Source organism: Microtus pennsylvanicus, chromosome X (genome assembly GCF_037038515.1).
Source record: "Microtus pennsylvanicus isolate mMicPen1 chromosome X, mMicPen1.hap1, whole genome shotgun sequence".
NCBI lineage: Eukaryota > Metazoa > Chordata > Mammalia > Rodentia > Cricetidae > Microtus > Microtus pennsylvanicus.
In genome coordinates, this window is record NC_134601.1 from 91,678,832 (window position 1) to 91,690,987 (window position 12,156).

General features: G+C 45.0%; 1 pseudogene; it reads right to left on the minus strand.

The window, feature by feature from the left end:
- LOC142840403 (eukaryotic translation initiation factor 4B-like) overlaps positions 1–12,156 on the minus strand; it is a 54,291-nt pseudogene that overhangs the window by 3,214 nt on the left and 38,921 nt on the right.

The window sequence follows — 12,156 nt, forward strand, 5'->3', positions numbered from 1 at the left end:
GTATTTCCTAGGTATCGTAAATAGTATAGCAATAAACATGGCTGTGTAGGTATCTCTATGGTATATCAACTTAGAGTCCTTTGTGTAGTAATAAGGAGCGGCGGCGGGGCTGCGTCCCCAACACCCCAGCCGCCTGCTCGGCTAGCTTATGCCCCAAAATAATTACACGGACACTGTATTCTTTTAATCACTGCTTGGCCCTTTAGCTCTAGCCCTTACTGGCTAATTCTGATATCCCAATCAACCCATAGAGACAATCTGTGAGCACTGGTCTTACTGGGAAGATTCTAGCCTAAGTCCATCCTGGGTCGGAGGTGGGGCATGGCGTCTCTCTGAAGCGTCTGCTCCAGAGAGGAGAGCTGTGGAGTCTGAGCTCACTTCCTCTTCCTCCCAGCGTTCTATTCTGTTTACTCCTCCCACCTATCTTCTAACCAATGAGGACCAAGCAGTTTCTTTTTATTTAACCAATGACCTTCCTTCATCACCTTTGGGTATACATGGTGTAGCTGTACCATATTGTAGTTATAGTTTCTTTTAGTTGTGAGCAGCTTCCATACTATTTTCCATAGTGGTTACAATGGTTAATTTTCATTGCCAAATACGCTGGATTTGGAATCAGTGCAGAATACAAGCCAAAGTATCTATGAGGGTACTTCTGAAAAGGTTTAACTGAGCATGGAAGACTTAGCCAGAATGTGGAAGACACTAACTCCATGACCTGGGGTCCTGAACTGAATGAAAAATGAGAAACTAGGGGTACAGACAAAACTCAATTGCTAGAGTGCTTGCCTCATGTGCAGTCACCTAAAACCAAGCACGGTTGCCCAGTGCTGTACTCCCAGCACTCAGGAGGTAGACGCTGGAGGATCAGGAATTCAGGGTCATCCCTGAATACATATTGAATTTAAGGGAAGCCTATCCTGCATGAGACTCCCTCTCAAGGGGAAGAGGGAAAAAAAAGAGAAGGAAGAAGAGAGAGGAGAGAACAAGTTGAGCATCAGCATTTGACTGCATTTGCTTGATTGGAGATCCAGCAGAACCCGCTTCCTTGCTCTCCTGCTATGCTTCTGCCTTCCCCACTAGCAAAGACTCTACCCCTGAGCTGCGAGTCAACAATGCCTTTATTAAGTTGCTCTTGTCAGGCATTTTGTCACAATATGTAAGTTAAATAAGACAGAAAATTGGTTCCGAGGAGCGGGGCTGTTGCTATGACAAACATACAAAGCATGTAGGCTTGGGAATTGGTTACAAGGGAATGAGGAAGAGTCAAAACTCAGGACTAGAAAAGACCTAAAATGCTGTAAACATATCTTAATGGGCCACTGTGGTGGGAGTATGGAAGACTAAACTACTGATTGGAATGTAGACAGTATAGGTCTCCCTTGTAAGGTTTCAGAGAGAACTAAATTCTCTATCAAAAACTTAGCTAGAGACTATTTGGATGACAATCTGGCAAGGATCCTTGCTTTATCCTGGCCATGTCCTGAGAATTTGAGATTGGATGAATTAAACAGTAGTATACTAATTTGGTTAACAGAGGAAATGTAAAGAAATAACAGGATTCAAGTTGTGTCAATCATTCTTATCCAGGTCAACAGTGAAAAAGAACAAGTAAAGCAAAAAGATATGGGGGGAAAAATGTGAAATTTGACCAGGAAAAGAACATGAGCAAATTTAAAGTTGCAGACAAGATGGGTGCCCAGAAAGTCACTGTAATTAGTAGAAATTAATAAAATTACCTGGCATGAGTGAGAAGGAAACACAGAGCATGCAACAAACCCACTTATGAGTATATTAGAGGGGGCATGTACAGGCCTGAGGAAGTCAGTGTACGGCAGGGGGGGCGCATCGTGTGTTCAAAAGCTGCCTAGTGCATGTGCATAGGGGGTTGACTTGGCTACAGTCATACACAGATGATGGGGCTCATGCATGTGCACAAGGGCTTAGCTGAGTCATATGTGGATGATGCAACCACGCATGCACATGGGTCATGCGGGTCCCTGGGGCCATTAGGCACGTCTGCCTGAGGGCTTGTCCACACATGCATGGCCCTATAAGCCGGAAGTGGCATCCTTATTGTGGCTGAAATCATAACAATTAGCACCATTAAATTCAAGTTCCTGTTGGGCAGTGGTGGCATGCTCCTTTAATCCTAGCACTTGGGAGGTAGAGACAGGCAGATTTCTGTGAGATTGAGGCCAGCCTGGTCTACAGAGCTAGTTCCAGGACAGGCTCCATAGCTACACTGAAAAACCCTGTCTTGAAAACAAAACAAAACAAACAAAAAATTCAGGCTCCTTTTCTTGTAGCTGCTACTTGTTCTCAAGGTTCCACTGCAGTACAGTATCAAACGATAGGTTTTCACAAAATGGTACCCAACCCCTGCATTCCCAGTATTACAATGACAGAGTGAGAGTCCTTCCCACTGAGTTCTCTACGTAATCACCGGCTCACCAAATCTTGCGACTGCTTTTGAGGTTTGTAAAAATCTGTGCATTTACTCTGGGGACAGGTCTTCCAGTTTGTTTTCACCAGGGATGCTCTACTTACCTTTAGGAGGATCCTTCTGTGTCATCACCCCAACTGTGGAACCATGCAGCTGACATCTTTTTTCATGGACAGCCCATCTTTCCCTGATACCTTTGTGGTATCTCATCACTACCTTTGTGAAGTTCTGGAGCTCTTCCTCTTCTTTTGGAATAAAGTTGAACTTTCTGTTATCTTTGTGTATTCTTCACCAAGCCATCTAGAAAAGCAGCATCTAGTTATTTTCTTACCTTGAACCTTGGAAAAAAAGAGAAAAGTCTCACTGTGTAGTACAGGCAGGCCTGGAACTCATATGTATTCTAGATTGGCATTAAACTTATGGCAATCCTTTTGCCTCAGCTTCCTGGGTGCTGTAATCACAGGCCTTAACCACTACCACCACATCTGACTTTCAGCATGCATCTTGCTGTTTACAGACATGACAAGTACCATGAAGATGAAGAGGTGGAGACAAGAAAGCATAGGAGAAATCCTGGAATTTACTATCAATATGTACTTATTCTTAACCGTGAAATTGAACAAAGAACATGGAAATGAACTTGCAATAAACCTGATCATGCCAGAAGGTAACATTTCTTCTTGTTCTCCAGATGGCCCACCAAGTTTTTTGTTGCTTTATTGGTTGGTTTTGTGTTTTTTGTTTGTTTGTTTGGGGTTTTGGTTTTTTGACAGAGTTTCTCTGTGTCACTTTGACTGTCCTTACTCTGTAGACTAGGCTGGCCTCAAACTCACAGAGATCCACCTGTCTCTGCCTCCCGAGTGCTAGGATTAAAGGTGCACGCCACCAGGGTCCAGCAGGAACTTGAATTTAATGGTGCTAATTGTTATGAAGGCTGGCTTCAGACTCACAGAGATCCACCTGCTTCTGCCTCCTGAGTGCTGGGATCAAAGGCGTGTGCCACCACTGCCTGGCTCAAATTTCTAAAGTTGATAGTGTCTACCACTGTGGAGGGTGAATACTGTGTACTCAGGAGCCTCATGAGTCTCAGCTCCATTTTAGCAATGTCAGCCAATTTCTATACTACTCAACCTCTGTCCCAAAGTCCAGAAGAACAGGACAAACATACTGCTCTGACCCCAAAGTACAGGTAGTCACTCTAGTTTACAATTATACACATTATATTGTATATTACATTATATACACACACAATTATATACATTATATATACAATTATACATATAATTATATACATAGCATAATCAAATTTAATTAATTTCTTTATTGGAAATTTGCATCCCCAGATACGTGTGTGCATATGTATGTGTATGTGAACAATTATAATTATAATATATCCACAATTATATATCTCTGGTAATAGAGACCCTTATACACATACACACACACACACTGTATATATACATGTATACAGTGTGTGATTTTGTGTGTATATATATATACAGTGTGTGTGATTTTATATATATATGCAAACCTATATACCCATTTAGTCACATCTACAATATTTCAACTCATCATTTTCAGGCATAAACGGCCACTGCCTGTTGTTATTATTGTCGTCACTTTAAGAGACAAACCACGCCCACTCCGTGCAGCCCCTCCCCTCCTCTCGCCATCTTGGCTTCTGTGTGTCCCTTTTGGCGCGCACTCCCCCTTTCCCGCTTTCCTTTCTCTCTCTCTCTCCTCTTCTCCTTCTCCCTCCCTCTCTCCTCTAAGTAATAAATATTCTGTACGATGTGTCTGTCCACATGTCTCTAGCCTGTCCAGCCGCTCGCCGCTGGGAAACTGCGCCTTCCAGGGACTCCCTGGCATCAGGACCTGCTGCGAGCTGCTCGGGACCTGCAGACAAAATCATAACACCTGTCACACTCAAACCTCCCTTTTGCATGTACAATCATATCTATCTACTATCTACACAATAATATGTAGGAGAGACACAGCACCATAATTGTTTACACATACTCTCACTTTTTTTTTTTTGCTTTCCTATAGAGTCCAGTCTTGTCTTCACAGGTAACCACATTTTCTTTTATAGTACTAGCAGTCAACCTAAGCAGGAAACGTAAGAGCTTTCTCAAGCTATGCAAGTTTCTTAGTACTGACTTCCATCCTCAGACTCCTTGCTTTATAAATATGCCTAAGTATTTTGTGTGACATTCTAGCTCTCTGCTCCTTAACTTACAAAATGTTTCCTTTTTACTTTTAAACTATTCCAGCTGGCTGCATCAAAAACTTGCAAGGATCCTCCTGCTTCTACATTCTGAGTGTTGGGATGACAGGCATGTGAGGGGGACTTCGCAGGTGGCCAGCAGACAGGGAAGTGAACTGCAAAGAGGTAAGAATGAAAACTCAGTTCATATTGACTTTGTCAACTTTGATCAAACTTGGAGTCTGATGCCATGAGGTTCATTGCCAGTATATTTAAATATTGTATAATTTGGAAAAAGGTTTCCTGGTGTAATACAATCCCCAGAGTACAAGAAAGCATAATTACATCAAAACTCAACTCAAGATACACATCATTTCTTCCAAGAAGATGGGTTCTGGAGATAGGCAGCCTGTACTAACTTAAGGTCCTAGGGAAAGATCTGGCTTGGTCTTGTCATGCAGATAGTATAGAGGTCATTTGACAGGCACCTCTGATCCTGGTTGTGGGAGCGTGGGGAAGCCCTTGCCTGTACAGATAATAGAAGAGTCATTTAGACTATTAGGTATCTCCAGTAGTGCTTGTGGAAGCTTGGGAAGCTACCGGTTGCAAGAGCCTTGTTATCATTTAGATTATTAACCATCTCTTGTCCTAGTTGTAGGTTAATATGGACCTGCTCAATAGATAGCACAGATCACCAGGCTGTTAATCACCTCCAATTACTAGATTTCTGGATGCAAGAACAGGTTTTACATCCATTCTTTTGAGAGAAAAATCCTTTGTGCTTAACATTCCTGGTTGTTCTGGATTCTGGAGATCTGTGGGTGTAGGGTCCACAGGTCTTCCCCTCCTCCTGGGGCTCATGTTGAGGATAGCTTAAAGTTTCTGGCAAAACATCTCCAGCAAAACATCCTGTTTGTTCCTGTGCTCCCTCTGCCCCCCTGGTGGTTAGCTATAGGACCTTGTTTATGAGCCTGGTAATTTCCCACCTGCCTGGATTGCTTCCCTTAGCTAAAATTGTATTTGGACGGCCCAGGGCTGATCCTCCCGTGACTGGGGGCCCAGGGTCCCTCAGATTCTTCTTTTTCTTTTTCTTTTTCTTTTCTTTTCTTTTTTTCCTCCCCACTGTGAAAGGATTCTTGGAGTGGCCTCTGGCCCTTCTGGCTTCTAAGTCACCGCAACTTGATCCAGTCAGGCGGTAGCACCCCACCTGTGGGCAAAGGATACTCTCCCACAGATCCTGCGGTATTTGCCACCAATTTACACCCTCCCTATAGAGGAAGAGACGTCTCCCTGTGGGCCTTGTGGCCTCGCTGTTTTTTGCCAGTTTTCATGGTTTCAGCTATGGGTAGCAAGCCATCCAAACCCATCAATCTGGCCTCCCCCCTGGGATGCCTTTTAGAGACCCTAAAACCCCAGGCCTTAGGCAGAAAAAAAAAAAAGAAAAGAAAAAAACTCAGGCTTTAATGCCCTACTTACAGATTCTAACACTTGTCCGTCTTTGTTCAAAAAAAATGGCCTCGTTACAATTTAGATAACAATTTAAAGTGGCTGCCTAATGGCACCTTTGATCCTGATATTTTACAGGAGCTTTCTAACTACTGTCAGTGCACAGGCAAATAGAAGGAATTTCCTTACATCCAAGCCTTTTACTATCTAGGCTCTAAGTCTAAGCCCTCTGTCCTTGCAAGGTGTTCACCTGCTCACATGTTCCTGGCTATGCCATCTGAGGTAGAAGAACCCTCCACTTCCACTCTGAACTCAGCTAATGAATCCCTGCCTTTTTGACCTCAGCATGCAGTACCCCCATTCCTTCAACTCCTACCCCCATTCCTCCAGCCCCTACCCCTGTTCCTTTAGTTCCTACCACAGTCCCTTCAGTCCCTACCCCTGTTCCTTTAGTTCCTACCACAGTCTCTTCAGCCCCTACTCCTGTTCCTTTAGTTCCTACCACAGTCTCTTCAGTCCCTACCCCTGTTCCTTTAGGTCCTACCACAGTCTCTTCAGCCCCTACTCCTGTTCCTTTAGTTCCTACCACAGTCCCTTCAGTCCCTACCCCTGTTCCTTTAGTTCCTACCACAGTCTCTTCAGCCCCTACTCCTGTTCCTTTAGTTCCTACCGCAGTCCCTTCAGTCCTTACCCCTGTTCCTTTAGTTCCTACCACAGTCTCTTCAGTCCCTACCCCTGTTCCTTTAGTTCCTACCAGTCTCTTCAGTCCCTACCCCTGTTCCTTTAGTTCCTACCACAGTCTCTTCAGTCCCTACCCCTGTTCCTTTAGTTCCTACCACAGTCTCTTCAGTCCCTACCCCTGTTCCTTTAGTTCCTACCACAGTCCCTTCAGTCCCTACCCCTGTTCCTTTAGTTCCTACCACAGTCTCTTCAGTCCCTACCCCTGTTCCTTTAGTTCCTACCACAGTCTCTTCAGTCCCTACCCCTGTTCCTTTAGTTCCTACCAGTCTCTTCAGTCCCTACCCCTGTTCCTTTAGTTCCTACCACAGTCTCTTCAGTCCCTACCCCTGTTCCTTTAGTTCCTACCAGTCTCTTCAGTCCCTACCCCTGTTCCTTTAGTTCCTACCACAGTCTCTTCAGTCCCTACCCCTGTTCCTTTAGTTCCTACCACAGTCCCTTCAGTCCCTACCCCTGTTCCTTTAGTTCCTACCAGTCTCTTCAGTCCCTACCCCTGTTCCTTTAGTTCCTACCACAGTCTCTTCAGTCCCTACCCCTGTTCCTTTAGTTCCTACCAGTCTCTTCAGTCCCTATCCCTGTTCCTTTAGTTCCTACCAGTCCCTTCAGTCCCTACCCCTGTTCCTTTAGTTCCTACCACAGTCTCTTCAGCCCCTACTCCTGTTCCTTTAGTTCCTACCACAGTCTCTTCAGTCCCTACCCCTGTTCCTTTAGTTCCTACCACAGTCTCTTCAGTCCCTACCCCTGTTCCTTTAGTTCCTACCACAGTCTCTTCAGCCCCTACTCCTGTTCCTTTAGTTCCTACCACAGTCTCTTCAGCCCCTACCCCTGTTCCTTTAGTTCCTACCACAGTCTCTTCAGTCCCTACCCCTGTTCCTTTAGTTCCTACTGCAGTCCCTCCAGCACCTACCTCCATTCCTTCAGCTACTGCTCTGAACCCTACTAAGGAATCCACACATTATCAACCTCAACAGACAGATACTTCTGCTCCTTTACTTCCTGCTGCCTTGCCACCTCCCTCTGCTTACTCTTCAGCTCCCCCCCCCAGCTACCTGCTCCAGCAGCCCCACTGAATAATTCTTCCTCTCCGGTGCCTGGCCACAGCAGTCACCCAGTTCTGGCACCCACATTTACCCCTCCATTCACATGCTCATGTGCTGCTATGAAACCCAACCCTTACCAAGCCAAGCCGACTGCAGTTCTCCCATTATAAGAGGTGGCTGGCATAGATGGATTGATTAGGGTACATGTTCTTTTATCCCTCACAGAACTCTCCTGTACAGAACAAAAACTGGGGTCCTATACCCCTTAATATCTCAAATCTCCTACCTCAACCTAACATTAATTATTTCCCATCTCATTCCTGCATAGAAACCATAGAGGATCTACTGCTCCACCCCTCACATATACATGAGGGCAAACTGTCCCAGGCCACGTATATACCTGGTACAAAGATGGCAGCTCCTTTTTATGTGAAGGGACCTATAGATCAGGCTATGCCATAGTATCAGATACTAAGATAGTGGAGTCACAGGCACTCCCTGCCCTTACCACTAATCAGCAGGCTGAGTTGATAGCCCTTACCCATGCCTTCCAGTTAGCACAGGGACAATCTTTAAATGTTTACACAGACTCCACATATGCCTTTCATATTCTCCTGTCCTACACAGCTATCTGGAAGGAGCGTGGGCTTCTTACAATAAAAGGAGGATCCATAACTAACTCAGGTTACATTATGAACCTATTAAAAGCCTCCCATCTCCCCAGAGCTATAGGAAATATTTACTGTTGGTCTCATCAGACTGAAAGTTCCATTATTTCCAAGGGAAATAACTGGGCTGACCAAGCAGCTAGAACAGCAGCATTCCAGAGCCCCACACTACCTAGTCACCTCAGGGGGTCCATACAGTACAGCACACATTTTCACAGACACCCCATTCAGTATAGTTCATACATTCTCACAGACAGCTCCTGACACCTGAAAGTTCTGTCCTACCTACATCAGCTCTTTCATCTTAGTAGCAAAGCTCTGTTTCATTTTGTCAAGGCTCACCTCCAACCCACCCTTGAGGACTTAGAGTTCTTAAAAGCTATCACTGTCTCTTGTAAAAATCTGTCAAAAGGCAGATCCCAAGACCAAATATCATTACTTCCCTTTTCCTACCCACCAGGTCAGGGGTTCCTTTCCAGGAACTGACTGGCAACTGGATTTTACTCATATGCCCTTGGTCAGAAGAGTTAAATATCTCCTGGTTTTTAGTAGACACCATGTCTGGATGGATTCAAGAATTTCCCACCACTAACTAGAGGGCCCAACAGTTTCCAATGTTCTTCTCTGAGAAATCATCCCTTGGTTTGGAATCCCAACCTCTTTTCAGTTGGATAATGGCCTAGAGTTTACTTCCCAAATTTCTCTAACTTTGTTTAAGGCTCCTAACATTTCCTGGCATTTTCATATCCCATACCACCCTCAGTCTTCAGAGAAGGTAGAACAAACTAGTCGTTCCTTAAAAAATGTTCTTGTTGGTAGAAAGGAGGTGGACTCAGGGAGAAGCCATGCAGCTGCTGCTGGAGACAGACAAGCTGAAACTTTGCTGGTAGGCCACAACCTCGTGATGATGCACAGATTAATGAAGATGTGTTAAATTAAGATGTAAGAGATAGCCAATAAGAACCTAGAGTTGCCGGGCGGTGGTGGCGCACGCCTTTAATCCCAGCACTCGGGAGGCAGAGGCAGGCGGATCTCTGTGAGTTCGAGACCAGCCTGGTCTACAAGAGCTAGTTCCAGGACAGGCTCCAAAACCACAGAGAAACCCTGTCTCGAAAAACCAAAAAAAAAAAAAAAAAAAAAAAAAAAAGAACCTAGAGTTGCCGGTTAGTGGTGGTGCATGCCTTTAATCCAAACACTTGGGAGGCAGAGGCAGGTGGATCTTTAGGAGTTCGAGGCCAGACTGGTCTACAAGATCTAGTTCTGGGACAGACACCAAAGCTACAGAGAAACCTTGTCAAAAAAAGAAAAAAAAAAGATAGAGCTAATAGGCCAAGCAGTGTTTTAAACAATATGGCATTCAGTTTAGTATTCCCCACCTAGCCCTGTTCCCCTATAGGTCTGCTATAAGCCCCAAGCAGTTCCTTTATTAACCAATGATATTCACAGCATACAGAGGGGAATCCCACATCAGGGTTCCTCACTGGGTTCCTCCCATGAGTTTAGTCTAGAGACCACTCGGCTGTACTTTCACTGTATAGTCCTATGGGCTTATAGTACCAAACAAGTTCTTGGTACACAAATGTGGACCCCTAAAGACCCTGTCCAAATGGCTCTAAACCTTCTTCAGGATATATTCAGTCTCTGCAGAACTGAGGGTCCTGCAGGAGACACTGTCTGTGGGGTGGTGAAGGTTGGAGGGAGGAATCAGATTGTACCAGCTGCACTGTCTTAAAACCCACACGTAAGAGCACTATGGTAGCCTAGAGGGTACCTGTGTGCAAGAAGCTAGGCTCATGCCTCATGCTGAGGCAGAGAACTGACTTAGAAAGAAATTGGGAGCATGGGGACCTTGGGAGAAGGTTAAAGGAGAGGGGAGAGGCAGGGATGGGGAACAGAAAAAAATGTAGAGCTCAATAAAAATCAATAAAAAAAGAAAGAACATACAAAAAATTTTTCTTGTTAAGATGTCATAGGAGCTTCAACCTCAACTGGGTAAAACTTTTGCCTCTGGCCCTTCTTAGTCTTTGGGCTCTCCCCAAAAGTCCCCCTCCTCTCACAGACTCACGTGCTGCTATAAAACCTAACCCTATCCAAGGCAAGGCAGCTACAGTTCTCCCATTGTGGATGACATTTTACTTTGCAGTCCATCATTGGAAATCAGCAAAACTGATGCCTCCACTCTTAAATTTCCTGTCCAAAAGGGGCTATAGAACCTCACCTTCTAAGGCCTAACTGCCTACCTCTCAGGTCATTTATTTGGGATTAACTATTACCACAGCCCAAAAAGCTATTACCCTAGAGAGAAAAAAGCTAATTCAGTTCCTCGCAGTTCCATCCACAAAAGAGGTTTTATCATTCCTAGGAATAGCTGGCTTCCTTCATTCCTGGATCCCCTTTTATTTCTCTCCTCGCCCTCCCCTTGTATGAGGAGCTCTCAGCTCTCTGCATGAGCCCCTTCTCCATCCTGTTACTAAACCCTTCCAGAGACTCCAGCAAGCCCTTATCCAGGCCCCAGCTCCTCATCTCCCAGATTTAACTCAACCTTTCTCCCTTTATGTAACAGAGAAGGAGGGACATGCCCTTGGGGTCCTAGGGCATCAACTGGAACCTTCTTTTGTACCTGTAGCATACCTGTCAAAGAAGATGGACCTCACTCCTCAAAGCTGGGCACCCTACATACATGCTTTAGTGGCCACTGAGCATCTTATTCTTGGGTCAAAGAAACTAACCTTTGTGTCACCTATCACTGTCTTCTCCCACCACAATCTGTTCCATCTCTTAACTTACAAACCTTACCCCCTTCTGGAGTTCTTTCCCTCCAGGTGGCACTGGTAGAAGATGCCACAGTCACGTTCCAATGCTGCCCATCCCTTATTATCTCAAATCTCCTACCTCAACCTAATGTTAATGATTCACCGTCTCACTCCTGCATAGAGATCTGGATAGGGTATACTGCCCCACCCCTCACATATACAGGAGAGCATACTGTCCTAGGCCACATATACCTGGTACAAAGATGGCAGCTCATTTTTATGTGATGGGACCCATAGAGCAGGCTATGCTATATTATCAGATACTAGCATAGTAGAGGCACAGGCACTCCCTGTCCATATCACTAATCAGCAGGCTGAGTTGATAAATCTTACCTGTGCCTTCCATCTAGCAAAGGGACAATCTCTAAATGTTTACACAGACTCTAAATATGCCTTTCATATCCTCCTGTCCCACGCAGCTATCTGGAAGGAGTGTGGGCTTCTTACGACAAAAGGAGGATCTATAACTAACTCAGGTTACATTATGGACCTGTTAAAAGCCTCCCATCTCTCCAAAGCTATAGGAATTATTCACTGTCGGTCTCATTGGACTGAGAGTTCTATTATTTTCAAGGGAAATAACTGGGCTGACCAAGCAGCTAGAACAGCAACATTCCAGAGCCCAAACCTACCTCAGTCACCTCAGTGGGTTCATACAGTACAGCCTGCATTCTCACAGACACCCCCTGACACCTGAAAGTTCTGTCCTACCTACATCAGCTCTTTCATCTTAGTAGCAAAGCTCTGTTTCATTTTGTCAAGGCTCACCTCCAACCTACTCCTGAGGACTTAGAGTTCT